The sequence below is a fragment of the Macrobrachium rosenbergii genome, chromosome 8 (genome assembly GCF_040412425.1).
Source record: "Macrobrachium rosenbergii isolate ZJJX-2024 chromosome 8, ASM4041242v1, whole genome shotgun sequence".
Lineage (NCBI taxonomy): Eukaryota > Metazoa > Arthropoda > Malacostraca > Decapoda > Palaemonidae > Macrobrachium > Macrobrachium rosenbergii.
The window spans coordinates 86,076,900-86,098,943 of record NC_089748.1 but is presented as its reverse complement, the minus strand read 5'-3'; positions in this window follow the sequence as shown (position 1 = coordinate 86,098,943).

The following is a 22,044-nucleotide window of genomic DNA, read 5'->3' as shown; positions in this document are numbered from 1 at the left end:
GGCCACGTGGTTAGCTAAGGACACTACCAAGGGCAGGTAGCTGGGTCCTTCTTCTCCTGACTTCCACCCAGCGTGTGTGAGAGAGAGGCCTTGTGTTCTCTCCTTTTATCTCCTCCTATGGAGCTGGGGGGCACTTCCAACATGTGGGGTTTTTTGAATCATCTTCCAGCTGATGTCCTCAGGGAATATGCCTGTAAGAAAAACCCACCAGAGAGATCACTTTTGCCTTGAAGAAGGATCTTTGAAAAGGAGTGGCTTTAATCTTTTAAACCCTTGTATTCTGACCGTGCTAAGTCGATAGACAGATGGTCTATCGATCGGGCGGCTGGCAGTAAATGAAATAACAATACAACAAAAAGGGGGGGGGAGGAAATTGCTAGCGAATTCTTGCTAATCATAATACCTCCCCATACAAGATGATGTACATACCTCCTTCAGGTGTGTACATCGATATGCAAGAATGAGCGGCAAATGCTTTACGTTACTCTACATTCTGCCTTGCAATGAACTTTACTATTAAGGGTTTTACGAAGCGGTGACACTACTTTTAATAACACATTGGGACAAGTTTCTTTAACAGGACGCAAAGTGATTTAAACACTTGCAAGAGAGTAATTTTCTTTAGATTTGGTTACCCATTGATAACTTTATAAAGTGACCCGAACAATGTTAATGAATTAGGATTAGAAGACCAAGTAGGTGAGGCCATGGCAAACAAATAAAAAGAAAGGTCATTGTTCAAGAATTAAAATACATGGTTACTTAATTTTAGATAAAATGCATGCGGTTAGTACAGTCTGCCTTGAAGAGGCTGTATAAATGAAAACAGCGGTTATTTTTTTGTAAATGACATCCCCTTTACGCGATATTGTAATGACTATACATATTCGCATTGGTAATATATCTTCGTGTTAACGTTCTTTGCTTAGCTATCGTTCAACGCGAGCTGATGGGCGACCCACACACCGGGAATTTGACAGTCGTATGCGGGCGAGAGTATTCGCGAGCTGTAATTCGCTAACCTTAAACTATGCTAATTTTATGCGTCCACTGCCCACTCGAGTACTCAATGTTATGACGGGGCGAGCAGACAAAAGATGTGGGGTCTAGGACAAACAGAGTTCTTGGAAGGAAGGGAAGGGGAAAAAGGGATAATAATAACAAAAGGAAAATTACCAAGGTGTTACGAATGAAAACATGACCGCATATGAAAGGCGGGACACGTCTCTCAGAGCTTACGAAAGGGGCATTTAAATCACAAGGGCAAGAGTCTATGACTCGCAATTCATTAAAATAAAGATAAATAAATGACTAAAAGAGAGTAAATGATATTGGCAGAAGAGCTAAAGGAAAAAGAGTGAGGATTTTATTGTGTTAGGCGGGGATTTATCGTTCTTCGCCTATAAATTACAGCCCGGACTATCACTTCAGCCCAAGGGCGAGAAAAGGGAACCCCGAAGGGCGCGACTCCTTCAGGAAAAGATGACACGCACGCCCGGTGCCAAGGTATGGGCGCAAGGGCGTGCCACTTCTCACTCTGTTATTCTCAATGATTTATACATTGTGTGGGCAATGGTATTCCGTACTTAATTGCCTCTTGTGGGGATAATTTAAGGAAAGATTAATAGAGGATGATAAGAGATAGAAGTTCCTGAGGAACGGAGGAAGATAGAGGAGGGCCTGACATCCCCTTCTGGAGTAGGGTGCCAAGACCTTCGAAAGATGAAATGGTGGCACATGTGCCATGGGAGCTCTAGAGCTCTTTGTAAATTACCTGGAAATTTCCCACGCCGGGGTAATTTCGCCTCGAGCCTTTCTTAATGGGACAGTCGTCCTCGGCCGAGGAAGCGGAGGGCCCGCGACGGGAGGGCGGCACGGAGTACCACCTGGGCCTGCTACTGCGACAGCTGACGCAGGAGTGTTCCGTGCTGGTTCTACCATAATCCGTCGCAGCTCTTGTAGTTCATCGGCCAAGGGAGATATGGCAGAATCCTGACTTGCAATTACGTCGGCGACGGGCTGAGGCAGAGAGAAGGCGGTCGGGGCTGGCGTGAGCGGCTCGCAGGTAACGTTGACCAGCTCAGGCACGGGTTGCGAGCCCGCACCTGCAGGTGAGCTTCCGCGATGGTCGAGAGGAACCGTCTCTCTTACCGACGCTGGTAGCGGTGCCAGGCCGGGGGAAGAGAGGGGGTCCTGAGTTGGATCCCGTGAATGGAGATCGGGGTAGTGCTCTGGCGCTGGCACTAGGGCAGAGTCAGGCACTATCAGAGGTTTTTTGGGCTCGTCGGTCAGGGCGGACGAAGCTTGGCCCGGCTCGGGGCATGCAAGTGGCACCGGCAGGAATTTGGCATCTCCGGAAGGGAGATCTGATTGGGGCCCTGGCACTGGCCCTGAGGCAGGGCCGGGCACTGGAATTGGATCGGGTACCGATCGAGGGGCCACTGTACATTGTACTCAGGTGGCACTGGTAGGGACTGCACGTCCTCCTGGTACCCAGGGGCGCCAGTCTTGACTGAGGAGAAGCGGGGAGGATTACTTGCGCCCGCAAGAATGATTCGGGGATGTGGACCCCTAGATTGTCGTGATTTCGGTGGGGACTGAAAGTCCTGTCCCAGGATGACGTCATAGCCTCCGGGAGATGGCTTGCTACTGCAAGATTGCAAATTTTGGATCGGTGAGGTCTTGTGACTCTCAATTGGACCGTAGGGAGTATCATTTTAAATTGATTTATTCCCTCGATCGTGACGAGATTTCGTCTATTGACGATAGCTCCGTAGGGAACTCTGTCCCTTCGGATGAGGGAGATTTGTGCGCCTGAATCCTCGAATGCCGTGACTCGGCACGTGGGGTGGCTACCTCGTGGAGGAGTCACATATACAGGCCCTTCGGCGGGAGGGCCTAATGATGTGGGATCTGTGACGGCCAAGGCGACGGTGGGAGTATTTAATTTATTATTGCGTGGGCATTTTGCCCATGCGGGAGAATGGCCATAAACCTTGCACGCTGTGCAAAATGTCTGGCTGAAATCTTTCCGCGCTGCCCCTGTGGAGGGCGCAGGCGAGTTATTGGGCGGTTTTCTGGGAGAGAGAGGAGCCGGTTTCTTGCTCCGGCACTGTTCAGAGGAATGCGCGTTTTCTTGCAATAATGGCAAGTTAGGGGTTTTCCCGAGTTCCCATTTTTGGGGGAATTTGATCCTCCGAGGAGGGGCGGGGGATTTATCTTCCGCCCCATGGATCCTTCCTGAGGGTGGTGAGTTTCCCACATATCTGCTATTCGGCAACACTTGGTGAGTGTTGCTGGGGCTTTTTCCACTATATGAGTGGCGAGGGCAGGAGGGTGTAGCGCGGAAATGCTCGAATTTAAACTGCTCGAGTACCTCGGCGGTGCTTGTGGCTCCTTCGGAATCGAGCCATTTTGTTAACGCCCGATCCGAATGGTACGCCCAATCGGACCAAGTCTGGCCTGCTTCTCTGGGCTGCTCTCTCAACGTCTCCTCCACCGCTCGGGGTAATCTCGTGCGCCGTCACTGCTTGGCGTCACGGCTTCCCAGTTTCCCGATCGTCTGCTGGAAGGGCGTGGTAGGCAACGAGGGCCTTTCCGCCCAGGAATTTAGTGAGAACAAGGGAGAGTTCCGCGGGGAGAGATCGCAGCACTCCAGGACTCGTTTGGCCCTTTCAAGCCAAACTTCGGTTTCGGACTGTCCATTTTGGCATGAACGAGTGAGCTTGGCTGAGGGCACTCATTCCCGCAGCAGGGGCGGGGGTGGCGTGCTGTCGTTCTAGCACCTGGAGCTCATGGGCGCGTTCTCTCTCTCTCTCTCCTCACGTTCTCTCTCTCTCTCTTCACGTTCTCTCTCCTCTCGTTGCTCTTGGGCAACTCGTTCTCTCTCCTCTCGTTGTTCTTGGGCAATTCGTTCTCTCTCTCTCTCTTCACGTTCTCTCTCCTCTCGTTGCTCTTGGGCAACTCGTTCCCTCTCTCTCTCTTCATGTTCTTTTTCCTTCTCCTGCTCTTGGGCAATTCTTGCTCTCTCTCTCCTCACGTTCTTTTTCTCTCTCTTCACGTTCTCTTGCTCTCTCCGCCTTGGCATCGTCCACTTGTTCTTGAACCCATGCTCTCAGATCTGGCCCCGATAGTCCCATGTCCTTCCCAGCGGACATGTAGAATTTGAAATCCTCGTTTTGTAGGGCTCTGGTATTAGCCATCTTGAAATAATGGGTATATGATATGTCTGAAAAGACTCAGGTTGTCTGAAAAGACTCAATTGCAGGAATCTGAAACACTCAATTGTTCAGACTGCAGGAGAATGGATCTGTCTGAATAAGACAGGTGATTAGTAAGTCTGAGGAGACTTTTGTTAAAATTTGATATGTCTGGGAAAGACGTGGTGGCTCTTGGCGAACGAATTTTAATATGTGTCTCGGAAGACGTAGTTGGATTTTGTCACGCTCGGACTTGGCCGGCTGTAGCGTGAAGTTAAGGAGTTGTTCTAACGAACTAGAATGATCAGTCCCGTAAGGGCTTAGATGTGTGTGAACTACACTATATAATGTCTCAAAAGGACTTAATTTTGGGTTCCCGCAGGAATGAGAGATTCTCGCCACGTGCGACGTAGAATTTTAGTATGAGTCTCGGAGGACTGGAATTTGGAGAAATTCTCGCCACGTGCAACTTAGAATTTTAGTATGAGTCTCGGAGGACTGGAATTTGGAGAAATTCTTGCCACGTGCGACGTAGAATTTTAGTATGAGTCTCGGAGGACTGGAATTTGGAGAAATTCTCGCCACGTGCGACGTAGAATTTTAGTATGAGTCTCGGAGGACTGGAATTTGGAGAAATTCTCGCCACGTGCGACGTAAAATTTAAGTATGAGTCTCGGAGGACTGGAATTTGGAGAAATTCTAGCCACGTGCGACGTAGAATTTTAGGAGTCCCTGAGGACTGGGAATTTTGGTTGATGAATTCTCGCCACGTCGGCGTAGAATCTTAGGAGTCACTTAGGGCTTGGAATTTGTGGAATATGAAGGAATTCTCGCCACGTGCGTCGTAGAATCTTAGGAGTCACTTAGGACTTGGAATTGTGGAATTTGGAGGAATTCTCGCCATGTGCGACGTAGAATTTTCGGAGTCTCTGAGGACTTGGAAATACGATTCGTCCCTTAGAACTTAGAAATTACTAACGGGAGAACCCAAAGAAAAATGTTTGCTGAGAAATGAAGGGAGGGAAAAAGAAAAATGCTACACGCTCGGGCCTGGGCGGGGGCGGGGGGGTGCAGGTCGTCTGGCCAACACCGGAAGTATTTTTAGATTCTGTGTGAATGAACCCGTATATTTATACACCGTCTGGGATTCCAGGGAATTTCTCAGTTGTCTGGGAGGATAACAGTAAAACGACCTAGTAATTTTCCCTATAAGCGGAGCTTAAATTTCGCTTTCCTAACACCTAACTCGAATTCTAACTACACTGAGAGAATTTTCAGCAATGCAAGCTGACTTCGTCGTGTCCCACGTGGGAATTTTATTCGCGCCTAAATAACAGTTCGCTAATTTGAAATGCGAAGTAAAAGTTATCACAGAGGAATTTCTTTCACACTATTCCTCGAAGCAAGAATATGGCAAGGATTTTAATACAGAGGAATTTTGCACTATTCCTTGAAGCAAGGATGGTTAGCACTGGTTATTTCCTAACTACCTATCCTGAAAGGCATGCATTAACGAATCTAATACGGCGGTTCTTTTCTCTCAGTGAATACATGCATCCCTATTTCTAATTCCTAGGAACAGTCACGATTGTAAAAAGGTTTGCTAAGATAAACACATTACTTACGTGGAATTTCTGGATCTGTGTGCTGGTTTTACACAAAAGGTTCGTAATTGTCTCGTACCCAGCTTAGCTTTGCTAATAGCTGATCTGGTCAGTTGCAAATCCAATAAAGCAACACTAGGGGAACTGCAACTGCAAAACGAGATCTATGGCCAGGTCGCCATTTTTACGTTTTTCCTGTGGTTTTAGTTTGAGATATTCTCCGTGAGACAGGTAGCAACGATTTAAGGTAATTTAGCCTTGTGATTCTGACTTCGTGGGTACAGGAAAACGTAAAAAAGAGGAAAACAAAGGAGAATTTCATACGAGCATAGGGCTCTTGTCACTGAGGGAAATATTACGTAAAACACGTGGGCAAATTTAAAGGAGTGTATTTACATAAATGACATCAGTACGGGAAAGAGGAACTCAAGTAGATTTCTGATCCTGAAGGGGATTCCTACGGGATTGAATGAAACTGAGGGATTCCAGACACAGTCCGAGAAGCTTCCACGAAATAGGGTCCCTCTGAAATGAGAGATATGCACATTATACGCCAGTAATGAAATAGACAAAGGAATAATGAATTCGAGGCTGCACTGAGGGTGCCAAAGGAATTTGAAGGAGTAATAAAGACTTAATACTGCCGATGCAAGAGGCGCACGGACATTAGACAAGGGAGTCTTTGATTAATGGCGCTCAATTCAAATAAATGTTACAAGGACAAAGCGTGACTGAATGGTGGTTTTCCATAGCACATTACCGTAAGACAGGTGTGTTTCCAACGTAGAAATGTGGTCCGTGGATGACTTGCGATTTCCGAGGGCGATTTCTTCCACGTGCTGACGATGCAAGGGCACGGCGATGGGGACTTCTCGAAGAAGGGCTCCTGGGAATTTCAAGCAAGGGCGGGCGATTCTTGAGGGGGCATCCGGCAGGTAAATGGTAAAGCGTGCACGTGGCTTGCCGTCGAAGGGCACGAGGAGAACGTATACTGGGAAACGGGCCACGTGGTTAGCTAAGGACACTACCAAGGGCAGGTAGCTGGGTCCTTCTTCTCCCTGACTTCCACCCCGCGTGTGTGAGAGAGAGGCCTTGTGTTCTCTCCTTTTATCTCCTCCTATGGAGCTGGGGGTGCACTTCAACATGTGGGGTTTTTTTTAATCAGCTTCCAGCTGATGTCCTCAGGGAATATACCTGTAAGAAAAAACCACCAGAGAGATCACTTTGCCTTGAAGAAGGATCCTCGAAAAGGAGTGGCTTTTAATCTTTTAAACCCTTGTATTCTGACCGTGCTAAGTTGATAGACAGATGGTCTATCGATTGGGACTGGCAGTAAATGAAACAATACAACAAAAAGGGGGAGGCAATTGCTAGCGAATTCTTGCTAATCATAATATATATATATATATATATATATATATATATATATATATATATATATATATATATATATATATATATATATATATATACATATACACATACACATACACATACACATATACATATACATATACATATATATATATATATATATATATATATATATATATATATATATATATATATATATATATATATATATATATATATATATATATATGGAGAGAGAGAGAGAGAGAGAAGCCAGACATACACTCAACAGACTGGGCAACAGGAAATATCACGTATAAAATAAATGCGATACGAGTCACAAAATTTGTACTGAAGAATGTACTCTGAGGGATGTACGTACATTGTGCGTGCCACTTGTTCAAAATGGAGGTAGAGTATCATATTCTTGAAATGCCAAAGCTGTACACTGGATGTTCTTAAACAATGGTTAATTGATACATTTGAAATTAATCTTCGAATGCCTGGCAATACTTTTTGCTGACAGACACCAGACTATTTTTTTATTACTGCACTTGGCAAATATGTCGTTTAATGCTGTCGGAGAAGAAGGTTAAAATAGTAATTATAATAATAATAATAATAATAATAATAATAATAATAATAATAATAATAATAATAATAATAATAATAATAATAATAATAATAATTGGAGTGGAGGTAGTCAGAGAGGGATATTGTGGGGAGCCGTAGCAACACCCTGCCCACAATCTTCAGCTGTTGTAAACAATAAAATGCTAAACATTTAGAGTACTGAGTACAATAAATGTAAGAGTGATCCCTGAAAAAGGTTATTAATCACATGAAAAATCATACTAAGTTTATTAAAACAAGTGTAAAACTAGAGTAAAAGGGCATCACTCCATCAAACAACTTTAACTGTTTCCCTGGTCTTAATTCACTTCAGCAAAACTAAAGGAGCAAAACATGTTTATCACTTTACCTTATGCACGCAAATAATCCTATTCACTTGTGGTCACTAAATGAAACACTGTAATTTTAAAAACACTAAATATAAAAATTTATTTTTAAATTAAAAATTTATAATTAGAATTCACAGTCTGAAAAATTTACTATTACTTGAAAACAACACTAACTGAATTGAATTATTAAACAAAACTAAATCACAAAACTTTAATTTACCAAGAAATTAAATTAATCAAGCAAAATTTAAACTATTAAGAATTACTCAAGATTTGAAAAGAAAATCATAACAAATGAAAATTAAATCAAGTAAGTATGCAATGCTAAATTATCAAGAAATATTTAAAATGCTGAGTAAATAAATGTTAAATCACCAAAATATAAAATGTGAAAAATCAAGAGATAGCAAACACAATAACACACAAAAATACACAAAAGATTTATCAATAATAATTTCACTGAGGCAAAATTTCCCCAATATACCTTATTATACCATGGTAATAATAAGTAAAATTCACTTTACCTTACACAAGCTTGTGAAAACTTTCGCAAAATCCACAAAACACACTTTTTTCTATGGTGCCATTACAGTTTTCCTAAGTTCAGATCTCAAAATCTAAGATTAACACCAGTGACCACACAAGTATTTTACGTTAACTTCTCTCTTTTGAAGAGAGAGAGAACTCTAATGCACTCTGAAGTCAGAATGAACAAATTTTATGATGCCAGTGGGAAACAAAACAACCAGGTGACATCAGAACAATACGTGATCAGAGCAATGCAATCCTACAAAACGTGACTTAATTGATCATGATGCGTGCATTTACTCTCAAAAGGCATATAAGATTCGAGCAGAAAATCTTATGGGACAAAGCTCTTAATGAAATCTCAACACGATCAAAACAGACAGTGACTGGTCAGCCACAAAAGGCACGCTTTTAAAACGAAGACGAAGAACCAAAGTTGGTCTTCAGAACAGTACATGAAACATTTGAAATCATTTGCCTTTTCTCACATGGAACAAAGCTTCCCATGGCTCGATTGCTATTTCCGTGCTAGTTAACTTGTTATCCTTGCAACAACAACTGAACCAAAACACGACATCATGAGTACAGAACACTTGTTGCTTGGGGACAAAATGTGGGTCACATACTACGTTATTATGAAAACATATTACCAATTTTAAATTGCACTGTTAAATTATCTAAATCACTAACTCTTTTGAGATCTGATATTACACTACATATGCTACTTCAACAATTATTATCATTACACATAACACATGATAAACAGAGGAGTAAATATATCAAAACTATAGGATGATATACATATTACAAGGCAATATCATGAATATATATATATATATATATATATATATATATATATATATATATATATATATATATATTATATATATATATATATATATATACATATATATATATATATATATATATATATATATATATATATATATATATATATATATATATATGTAAAGGCCAATCCTGAGCCTATACTTGATTTAAGTCTCTGTTCTGTGAACAGAGGTTGGTATCTCGCTTTTCCGAAATATTTGAGTGATAGCATGTAACATGAGCCGACATCATAAGTTATACCTTTCCCTAACTAAATTCTAAGGACTACTGGAATGAGATAGTACAAAACTAAACCTTTATTGACAAAATAACAACGAAAATAACTTCTTAAAAATTACAAAGAATGAAAACGAATGATTCATCATAACTATCAAAAGTTCTTCTAAGGAAATAAGGTCCAAAATCATAAACACCCAATTACTTAAAGAATTACAGGAAATAACTCATCTGTCCTTTAAATCATAAACAGGTCAATTAATAAAATCAGGTCATCTCAAAATGCCATACCACTCCCTTCCTTGAAGAGGAACGTGAAGGAAGGAGAGAGGAAATACCTGTGAAAGAACAAATGTCACATTAAAAGCCAGAAAATGTAAAAATTGCAGAAACACAAAATTTCACTGCCACTGTGTTCATAGTTCTGAAAGTAAAGTCTAAAATGTTTATGAGTAATACTCACTTCACAAAATCCTCTGGGACAGTCTCCATGTGAATTTTCACAGTTCACATGCTCAATTATACAATTAACGGATCGCAAATGCCCAATTGTTCAACGATCCCTCCCATTATATTCATTATGCAATGCACAAACGAACAAACGAACACACTCTCATGACATCACCAAGTTCAATGTTCGACAAAGACACGCCCTCTGTACTTCAAGGCGTCACGAAGTACACGTACACTACTGGAATGCTTTCTTCAAAACCAGATTTTATAACCGGTTCAGCTTCTAGAACGATTTAAGCTGAAACCGCATTTTCGCTGCCCGTGTCCTGTCACCAAGGAGCTCTGCGATTTCCTGTGGCATACGAATGGTTCAGCATTTTCCTATATGCTGTGTATAGTAAAAATGGACCCTGCGAATAGCTGACCCAACTTTTCAAAGGTCACCTTTCATGAGCAATTACATATATATATATATATATATATATATATATATATATATATATATATATATATATATATATATATACATATATATATATATATATATATATATATATATATATATATATATATATATATATATATATATATATATATATATATATTGCTGTTAATAACATTTGCATTTCCATGTGTCATGTAAATTTCCGTGTGATATATAAATCTATCAGTAACGAGAAAACTGGTATGTTCTAACAGATTACTTTTCACGTAACATGTAATACTGCACAGTGAACAAGTCTTTTAATGGCTTCATATTGCCTGTAAACTTAGTTCAATTTTCAGTCAAGTTTTCTATGTGATTCCTGTACTTTTCGGTAAATAGGGTGTATTTAGAAATTTCTGTACTTGTCAATCAGATTTCATCACAAAATATATGTTCGATTTTACCTCTTACAAAATGATAAAATCACAATAATCATAGCAACTGAAATGTCCATAAATTGTGATAAGAACTTATTTGTGTAAAGATTAGATGCAAGGACGTAGCTCTGAAAGGAGGTAATTTCCATTTACAAAGAACGGTGTGATCTGAAGTTTTCAGTTTTATGGTAACTAAATGTACAAAATTCATAAGCAAGAAATTATTTCGTCTCTTTTATAATGAAATGGTTAACATTCTCTGCAAATTATCCTTCACGTCAAAGCAAGTTTACCTTATTCTGTTTTAATTCATTTTTCATTATTGAACAAAGGACACAAGTTATTCACCAGTAACCTTTTAGGACGTCACATAGAAGACACCGCAAATGACATGCCGAAATGACGTTAAAACTGACACGTGATGACATCACAAACATGGCATGAAGACATCACAGAACACCCCATGGATTTATTTCTGTGCCTAATTTTTTGGGTTTTTTCACTAGCTGCCAAATCCTCCCCCAACCCCTTCACCCATCTGGCCCAACTCCTACCTCAGCAAGGCCTCAATTCGTTAACCTGACATGAGATAATAATATTCAATAACAAAGCTAATAAAAAGATAATATTTTTAACTATAAGGGGATGGCAACTTCGTCCAAAAAAAAAAACTTCTCAAACAGCAGAAGGCCAATACCTTTTGAAGGAACCTGCTCCAAGGGTAAAAGGCATATATATATATACAGTATATATACACAATATATATATATATATATATATATATATATATATATATATATATATATATATATATATATGATATTGCCTTGTAATATGTATATCATCCTATAGTTTTGATATATTTACTCCTTTGTTTATCATGTGTTATGTGTAATGATAATAATTGTTGAAGTAGCATATGTAGTGTAATATCAGATCTCAAAAGAGTTAGTGATTTAGATAACTTAACAGTGTAATTTAAAATTGGTAATACGTTTTAATAATAACGTAGTCTGTGACCCACATTTGGTCCCCAAGCAACAAGTGTTCTGTACTCATGATGTCGTGTTTTGGTTCAAGTGTTGTCGCGACGATAACAAGTTAACTAGTGTGGGATTAGCAATCGAGTCATGGGAAGCTTTCTTCCATGCGAGAAAAGACAAATGATTTCACAATGTTTCATGTACTGTTCTGAAGACCAACTTTGGTTCTTCGTCTTCGTTTTAAAAGCGTGCCTTTTGTGGCTGACCAGTCACTGTCTGTTTTGATCGTGTTGAGATTTCATTAAGAGTTTTGTCCCATAAGATTTTCTGCTCGAATCATATATGCCTTTTTGAGAGTAAATGCACGTATCATGATCAATTAAGTCATTGGTCTGATCAAGTATTGTTCTGACATCACCTGATTGTTTCGTTTCCCACTGGCATCATAAAATTTGTTCATTCTGATTTCAGAGTTTTTCTGTAAAGGTAGTGAAAGGATATCAATCACCTTTTGGTCAAAGACCTCTGATTCGACAAGTCACCTTTGCTTCCATAGTAATTAACTGTAAGAGTGTTACATGGTCTGTCCTTGTGACAAGAAAGAACATATGAGAGCACATTATGTAAGATGATGTTGCCACATTAACCTTAAATTGTCCTGAAAAATACTTAAAAGATTTATACACATATATTTTACCATGTTCCAGTGACTTCTGTATCATTTTTACTGTAGACTATGTTGTTGAATTGATCTTTCGGGACAGTTTGAAAAACCCTAACGGTTACCCTGTGTGGTGGAGTTTGTGCGAAATAGAGAGAGAGAGAGAGAGAGAGAGAGAGAGAGAGAGAGAGAGAGAGAGAGAGAGATGGCTTATTGAGGATTCGCAAATCGTGGGGAGACGCTATCTGATCTCAGTGAGCACCTGTTTCTGTTGTTGATGATAAAACCTGAAATGTCAAAATAAGTTTTACTGATTAGCCACCACCTATGGCACATCGATACGATATCATCATTTTAGCTATACATATCCATTCGTTATGTAATTTTCTGTACTATTTTCAAAGTTTCGTCGCAATTATCTATTTTATGATTTGGATTATGGACCATATGATCGATAACATTTCTTCCTCTTTCGTTGATGACCTTTGCATGACATTGAATTACGGAAACAACTACTCTTGTAACCCGACGTGGTTGAGCGAAGGGAAATTTGTAGGTAAAACTGAAAAGTCCCCACTCAATGCATTCTCTGTAATGAACATCCCGTTTTCTGTGGTGCCTTCACATTTGACCTAGGGTTGGACGAACACAATATTATTATCATTATGAATTGTATATTTGATTGCCTGTTCAATTGACCATGCATTATGTATACGTAACAGAGTACTTTTATGTCAAACCGGACATTGTTAATCATTAGGTTTTCTGTATGTACCTGTCCTGTTTTTTGTAGAGAAATAGTTTGACCTCAGGTCACCTGTAAATCTTTGTACCCGTGATCTCTGCGTTATACGCAGACGTCCGCACGCCACTTTATAAGCGGGTCGCTTCATCAATAAACCAGCAGTACTTGTCTTCCTGCTCATTATTTCGCACCACTTTCACAGTGGTGGCCCCTGGAGTGGTTCCCGGAAGCCATTAATGGACCAAAACGGTGACTTAGTCTTGGCCCAATGGACCAACCCACGCCCCTAATGGACTAACCATGGCGCTCTAACAAAGCGTTCGGGCGTTACTGACCCTTGGCGGCAAGTCACTGGCATCATTAGTGGACCCACACGGCACGCTCCCAAGCGTGTATTGACGCCAGTGTTCCCTCACACTCCAAGTGAGAGCGTGGAATGGGCCTGGACACAGATATTCCCAATCACATACAAATTACTGCAAACTTCTCGGAGGCAGACGACTCCCTCGCGCAACCCCCTCCCGTGCGCTCCTCCACGCCGGTACCTGCACCCCGTACGATGATCCCCTGATGGACCAACCAAGGGCAGCCCTCAGCATAAGGCTGCTGCCATTCACCCATCAAAACGCAGCGTCCTGGCTCTACAGGGTCGAGGGGCAATTCAGGGTAGCAGGCCTAATCGATGAGGTGTTGAAGGTGGACATGGCCATCAACGCCCTCTGGGAGGAGATATACAAGAAGGTCGCCCCGTGGTTAATGACGACGTCGAGCCCCGCCACCTGCCAGGAGTTAAAAGCCACTCTCGTCGAGACCTGCTCCCTGCTGGTCTCCAAAAGAGCCGCCCGCGCCCTCGACCTCGAGGACCTCCTACCCCTCCCTGAGACTGACAGCAGTGGCAGGCGCAAAGGGATCAGCCTGTCGAGGGAGATCTTCCTGCGGCAGTTACTACCAGAGGTCCGTGGGCAGATCACAGAGGCATACACCCTGCCGGTCGAGGACCTGATCAGGGTGGCGCAGCAGCTGACGGACTCCACGAAGGTGGCAAAGCAGGCATCCACGCCCGCACACCCCATCAACGGCCTCCAGCCAGAGGACCCCACCACGGAGGGCATCAATGTCGTCGCCCAGAGGAAGCCACCCCACCAGCAGAAGAGGGAGAGGCCGGGGCTTTGCTATTACCACCAAAGGTTCGGGAAAGCTGCCCAGAATTACAAAGCCCCCTGCCTTTTCTTCCCTCCAAAAAACGGGGGAGGCGGCGGCCACCCTCACAGGCTGACATGGCAGCAGCAACTGAAACACCCAGGGGCCCCACACCAGTAGGCTTCTAAGCCTGTGACACCATCTCCGGCAAGATGATGTTGATCGACACCGGAGCCATGCGGTCAGTGTTCCCACCTTCCAGAGAGGACCGCAGACTCCGCCAGACCAGGCTGCCTCCCTGACAGCCGCCAACGGGTCCCCCATCCTCTCCTATGGCACCAAGCTCCTGTCGATCTCCATCCTTGGCCGGAGGTGCAGGTGGAAGTTCATCATCGCAGACTCTAGGACCCTGCTCCTGGGTGCAGACTTCCTCGCCCACTTCGGACTGGCAGACGACGTCAGCCGCAAACGCCTTCTGGACACCGAGTCCTGCCAGTCCCTGCCCTTGTCGCCGGGCCCTAGGGAGCCCGCAGTCTGTTCCATCGTGCCCCACTAGTATGGTTCCTTCCTGAAGGAATTCCCGAAGTTTTCAAACCCGAGCTTTGTTGGGTGCCTGGGGCCCCTGCCAAACTCGGGATATATCATCGCATCAAAACAAATGGCCCCCTGATGCACGCGAGGTTCCAGAGGCTTCCCCCACAGCGCCTTTAGGAGGCCAATAAGGCCTTTGCCGAGATGGAAAGGATGGGCATATGCAAGAAGGCTCCCAGCCTGTGGGCCTCCCCCCTTCACGTTGTGTAGAAAGCGGACAGCTCCTGGAGGCCCTGTGACGACTACAGGCGGCTCAACCTCGCTACAGAACCCAACCACTACCCTCTACCAAACATGCAGGACCTAACGGCCTCCTTCCACGTGGCCAAAATATTCTCAAAATTAGATCTCTTAAAATCATATTTTCAGGTACCAGTAGTGCCAGGAGACATCCCCAAAACCGCCATCGTCCACGCCTTTGGGTCCTACATCTTCGCCTTCTCCACCTTCGGCCTGAGGAAAGTGGTCGCGACCTTCCAGAGGCTGATGGACAGTATCCTGGGGGAACTGGACTTCTGGGTCTGCTATGTTGATATCCAAATTTTTTCCAGATCCCAGAAGGAACACCTATGGCACATCCGAAAGGTCCTACAGCGCCTGCAGGAGAGTGGCCTTGTCGTCAGGTTCGACAAGTGCACCTTCGGCGTCGAGAAGGTGGAATTCCTGGGCCACGGGATATCCCCAGGGGATGTCTGCCCAATGTCGTCGAAGGTCGAGGCCGCCGTGAGGTTCCCCACCCCTACCTCCATCAGGGCCGTACAAGAATTCCTCGGAATGGTCAACTACTACAGGAGATTCATCCCAGGGATCGCGCACACCATGGCCCCCCTGATGGAGGTCCTCAAGGGTCATCCAAAGACTTTAGTATGGGGCCCCGACCAGCAGAGGCCTTCTCCCTGACGAAGGCTGCCCTCTCCAAGGCAACATCTTTGGCCCACCAGGACCCCAGCGCTCCCCTCCAGCTGACGACGGGCGCCAGCAACGTCGCCTGTGGAGCCATCCTGGAACAAGTCATCAACGGGACCCCTCAGCCCATCGCCTTCCTCAGCAGGAAACTCAGCCCCACCGAGTCCTGCTACAGCACCTTTAACAAGGAACTCTTCACAGTATACCAGGCGGTAGGCCACTTCAAGTTCCTCCTGGAGGGTATGCCCTTTATGATTTGGACTGACCACCAGCCGCTGGTCCACGCCTTCACGAAACTGGGCGCGCATGGTCCTCCAGCAGCAGTGGCACCTCGTGGCTGTCGCGGAGTTCACCTGCGCCATCAAGTACCTCCCTGGCAGGAAGAACCCAGTAGCCGACGCCCTCTCGAGGATCGAAATCAATGCGGTGCAGCTCGGGATCGACTACCAGGACCTCGCCGGCGAACAAGCTGCCGACCCAGAGACCCCAGCCTACCACACAGCTTTCACGTCATGAGCACTGGCTGCCCCCGCCCACTGGTGCCCGCCTCCTGCCGTCGGCTGGTCTTTGACATCATCCACGGACTGTCCCACCCCTCCGGAAAGATGACGGCCAGGCTACTGACGGAGAAGTTCATCTGGCATGGCATAAGGATGGATGCGACGGCCTGGCCAAGGCAGTGTATGCAGTGTCAGGCCAGCAAAATACGGCGGCACACCGAGTCTGGGGTGGGCGATTTTCCCAGCTGAGGAGACGTTTCAGGCACATCCACATTGATGTGGTGGGCCCTCTTCCCCCATCAGGAGGAACAAGATACCTTCTAACAATCATTGACTGCTCCACCAGGTGGCCCAGAGCTAAGCCCATGGAAGAAGCCACCTCCAGTGCGTGCACAGAAGCCCTCCTCTCCAGCTGGATCAGCCGGTTCGGTGTCCCGTACCATATAACTACAGACAGAGGTCCTGCTTTCCTGTCCGAGCTGTGGACCACCCTGGCACGCCTGCTGGGGACCACTCACTACAGCACCACTCCCTACAACCCTGCAGCCAACGGAATGGAGAGGTTCCACAGGTCTCTGAAGGTGTCCCTCATGGCTCGTTGTACCTTCGAGAGTTGGAAGTACCAGCTGCCCTGGGCCCTCCTCGGGTTGAGAACCGCCCCCAGAGCCAACGGCGACCCATCCTCAGCAGAAAAAGTCTACGGAGAGACCCTGCTAGTCCTGGGGGAACTCATTGCAGGGAACAGGGATGACATAGCAACGCTGAGGCTCCGTGACAGGATTGGGAAGTTCGCCCCTGCCAGAGGACATTCACCGACAGGACATCCCCCTTCATGCCTCCCGGTCTATCCTCCGCCACCCACGTCTTCATCAGGGACGACGCTGTGTGGCCACCCTTGACTAAGTACTACAGAGGACCTTCCCTTGTGCTCGAGAACAAAAAGGCATTCTGGGTAGCCGTCCATGGAAGGGTAGACTCGGTATCGATAGACTGCCTCAAGCCCGCATTCCTGGAGGAGGACATCGGGGGCGGTTCCCAAAGGCCCCCACAGGAGATACCAACCCCCTGGCCTGCCCCATGCGCAGGAAAACATTGTGGGTGTCCCCAGAAAACCCCGAAACCAGACAGGAGGGCACCCCAACACACCACTCGAGAGGGCACCAGAGAAGGCGACCACCCACTCCAGTTGACATCGAGGAAGCGGGACCCCTTCTGTTGCTTTGATCAGACGTTACCTACGTCTTTGGGAGTATTGTAAAGTCCCCGCTCAACGCATTCTCTGTAATGAACATCCCGTTTTCTGCGGTGCCTTCACATTCGACCTAGAGTTGGACGAACACAATATTATTATCATTACTATGAATTGTATATTTTATTGCCTGTTCAACTGACCATGCATTATGTATATGTAACAGAATATTTTTATGTCAAACCAGACATTGTTAATCATTAGGTTTTCTGTATGTACCTGTCCTGTTTTTTGTAGAGAAATAGTTTGACCACAGGTCACCTGTAAATCTTTGTACCCGTGATCTCTGCATTATATGCAGACGTCTGCACGCCGCTTTATAAGCGGCTCACTTCATCAATAAACCAGCAGTACTTGTCTTCCTGCTCATTATTACGCACCTCTCTCACAAAACCACTCCTTCAGTGCTGGGCTCGATCTCGACGGACTGACACCAATAAGGCACTGGGGGCATGGTGTACTGTATATCCAGGTGAGGATCCCGGGTCAGTACCACTGTGGGTAACAGTATTGCTCGTCCCACAGTTGGGCCTCCATGGTGAGAGGGACCTCATCCTGGACGAAATTCCTAATATTCGATACATGACGACCTATTCAAACCTCCGGAAGACTTCTGGTATGGCAATGGACGATTTCTAGGATAGCTCAATTAGTCAAAATCAATATGGTATTTAAAACTTTAATACCATATAAAACGCCCCAAAAGAGTAAATATCTTCATGACCCAACCTTGACTCACTTCGACTCCCTCTTTGGGAGTGGAAGTTGGTCAAGGTTTCTAACCTTGGAGACTGGCCAGAAAATTTCAGCATTAAAACTGGAAAATTAATAATAATAATAATAATAATAATAATAATAATAATCTTTATTGCAACTCAGGGCCATATACATGGAATATGCAAATACAATAAAAACAATCTAGATACATAAGATAACATGATAAAAATAATAATCGGCTGTATCCACACAGTTGCTGAAGAAGTAGAAAAAATAGAATTCATAATAATGGTAATGACAGTAATTATATGGAGAATAGTAAAAAAATGTTAAAAATGATAACAATTAAAAATACAGATTGCAGGTGATTAACTTCCGGATAGGGGCCTTAGGTGGTTACATAAGTCAGGTCCAGAAGGTTAAATACGAGAATTGAACATTGCAAAACTCTACAATGATATTATTCACAGTAGTAATAAAAAGGAAAAATACCAATAATAACAAGAAACGTAGAAATATGTAATAATAATGACAGATTCTGGAGATGACACTTCATGATTGCAAAAATAGAGAATAAGTCATTTAAGGAACAGACGCCTCACTATCCCATCTTTCCCACAGTTTAGATCTCCTTATTGCCTCACTGCTTAGGATGCTTTGTATGAGCGAATGCTGCTGTTTCTCAGTCGGGTGATCAGACTGGACATTGTTCGCCTCACAATGATTTTCAAATTACCCAGGCCGTTTTCTATGAACATCTCGTGGCGGAGTGATAGCGAGGAGTGTTTGTGAGGCGTCTCACAATGTCACTGTGAGCAACAGTAATACGTCTCATGGTCTCTCGGGTATAGTTCGTCCAAAGGGAATACCCATAAATACTGTAGCAGTATGAGCGGAAGAGCAGCAGTTTCGTGTCTTGGTGACAGAAGGCAAACCTCCTTGCATTCAAGTTGCCAGCTACACATAGTTTAAGACGCCCGTGTTCTATGTCTGCTGTATCTTTTAGGTCGTTCGTGATAATGTGGCCCAAATAACGGAAATTCATGCACGAATTCCAGATGATGATTTCCGAGGAAAATTTGCGGTTCTGCAACATACTTAAGCGATCTCAGGAGCAGCGACATATACTCGTACTGGGACTTGGTTTCGTTGTATAGGATATCAAATTCCTCTGCATATTGGCGGCAGGTGTCGATGAGTCGCTGGAGACCTTGCACTGATGGGAAATAGGAACCATATCGTCGGTGTAACAGAGGTTGTTTATTGTTGTTTCGTTGATAGTGCATCCGATTGGGAGTGAGTTCAGTTTGATATTCAGGGCATCTGTGTACATGTTAAACAGGTATGGAGAGAATGCCCCCATTGCCGGAAGCCGTTTAGGGAAGTAAGGTGTACGACAATACGTTACCCCATTTGACACAGAATTGCTGTGTAGAGAACCAACAACATAAAATTCCAATTAGATATAGAGTGTGCCTCGTTTGTGCAGCTTCAGGTAGTTTACTCTGTCAAATGCTTTTCTCACATCTACAAAACATAGGAAAACAGGAGGGGCTGATGATATGTAATAGTTCAGCAATTCTTTCAGGATGCAGATGCAGGTGTCAGTTGAGTGGTTTGCTTTAAAGCCGAACTGGTTGTCAGTAGCATGTAGAAAGGGGAGAAGTCTCACTAGAAGAATGGACTCGAGTGTCTTTGCCCCAATTGTAGTAATTGCCACCAGGCGATAATTGCCAGGGTCAGCTGCATCCTTTAGCTCGTTTTTTATTAATGGTATTAAGTGAACTAAGAGTAGGGAGCCTGGAAGAAACTGGTGAATTATGCACGCATTGAATAGAGCAGCTAGCAAAATGTAAATTATCGGATGGCAGAATTTGAAAGCTTTAGCAGGTAGACTATCGCAGCCGGGCGATTTATTATTAGGTAGGTTGTTTATGGTATCGCTGATGTTACCTGGCGTTATACGATCGGCGAAATGAAACTGAACGTTATCAGTAAGAAGGTTATCTACATCCCTTCGGGAGTCTTGATTGTTTATGCAATTCAGGTTAGTGCTGAAGTGATCGCCCTATTCTTGCGATAGCCTCGTCACTGACGGCTTCTCCGACTGTCTGTGATAGCTTTTTAGTTTTGGGATTTAGGGATTGAATGTCTTTTCAAAGACGAGGGTAATCGCCAGATTCTAATTTTCTAGACACTGCATCAGGTCTTAGTTGCTTTTCATTCAGTCTGCAGTGCTTAAGAGCAAGTTTGAACTGTGCTCTCGCCTGCTTCATTAGCAGTGCAAAGTGTCCTTCCCTCGGGCTACCATTTTGCCCCCACAGTAAAAACATTTCTCTTAACCAAGTCATTCCATCCAGGTATATTACGAGAGTTGCCTTGACACTATGCTTGCCTCAGCGGAAATTATATGCGAATAGAATTCTTTCAGATCTCTCCTGTGATGGTCATTTCTACATTTTGGGTTAGTGCACAGGAAGGTGTCTGCCAGGTGAACTATTGACCGCAGCCTGGTTTCCATGGTTTCCCTAAAGGATCTGTGTTAGGACGAGCATAATTAAATACGGGGCCGGATACAAGGTTTATTGTGAATCCGTTACAACAACTTGCCGCCAAGGACCAGCACCCCGGCCGCATGACAACACAACCCCGGAACCGAAAACTCAAAAACAAAAGACGTTCACAGCAGGGAATAGAATCAGAATTAACAAAGGATTACCTTTTTTTATCTAAAACTCTACATCCCTTATCCCTAGAAAAGCAATAATATTCCAATTTAAAACATCAGACAATTAAATAAATCAATACTTCTTCCAAAATATGTTACAAATATGAAAACAAAACAACATGATAAATACAGCATATTTGTATATATTTATAAATCAAGTCGATCTGGAGGTTTACTTATTCGACTGGATCGCCTTTAACATTGGCGGTTGTACTGAACAGTCACTATCATTATTTACAGTTACTTCTATGGGTTCTTCAGCCCCACTATTATCACATGGTACATTAGTGTCTGAAATGAAAGCACTAGAATCACTCAAATTTACAGATGACTTAGAATTATTGGATAACACTTCTTTATTGGATTGGTTAAAGTCACCCATATATCTATGTATAATCTGATCTGCATGTCTTGTCCAAATAATATTACCAAAACTCTGTACTTCCACCTTATAATTTCTCAACCCAAGTACTTCCACAATCTTTCCTTCCACCCATGGTGAACCTTTCCCAAAATTACGAACAAACACAGCATCATTGACTTTATACAATTTACCTTCCTCCTGGAAAATTTCACCCTCATTTTCCTTAAAGATTTGTCTTTCAGTTTAACCGATTCAACAGTACCTTTGAAATTCCTACCAAACATTATTTCTGCTGGGGCCTTACCCGTGGAAGAATTCACAGTCCTCCTATAGTTATACAAAATCTACAAATTCTGGTCTGAATATCGCCCTTCTTAAATTTTCCCAGGCCCTCCTTGAATGTTCTCACCGCCCTTTCAGCCAGACCAT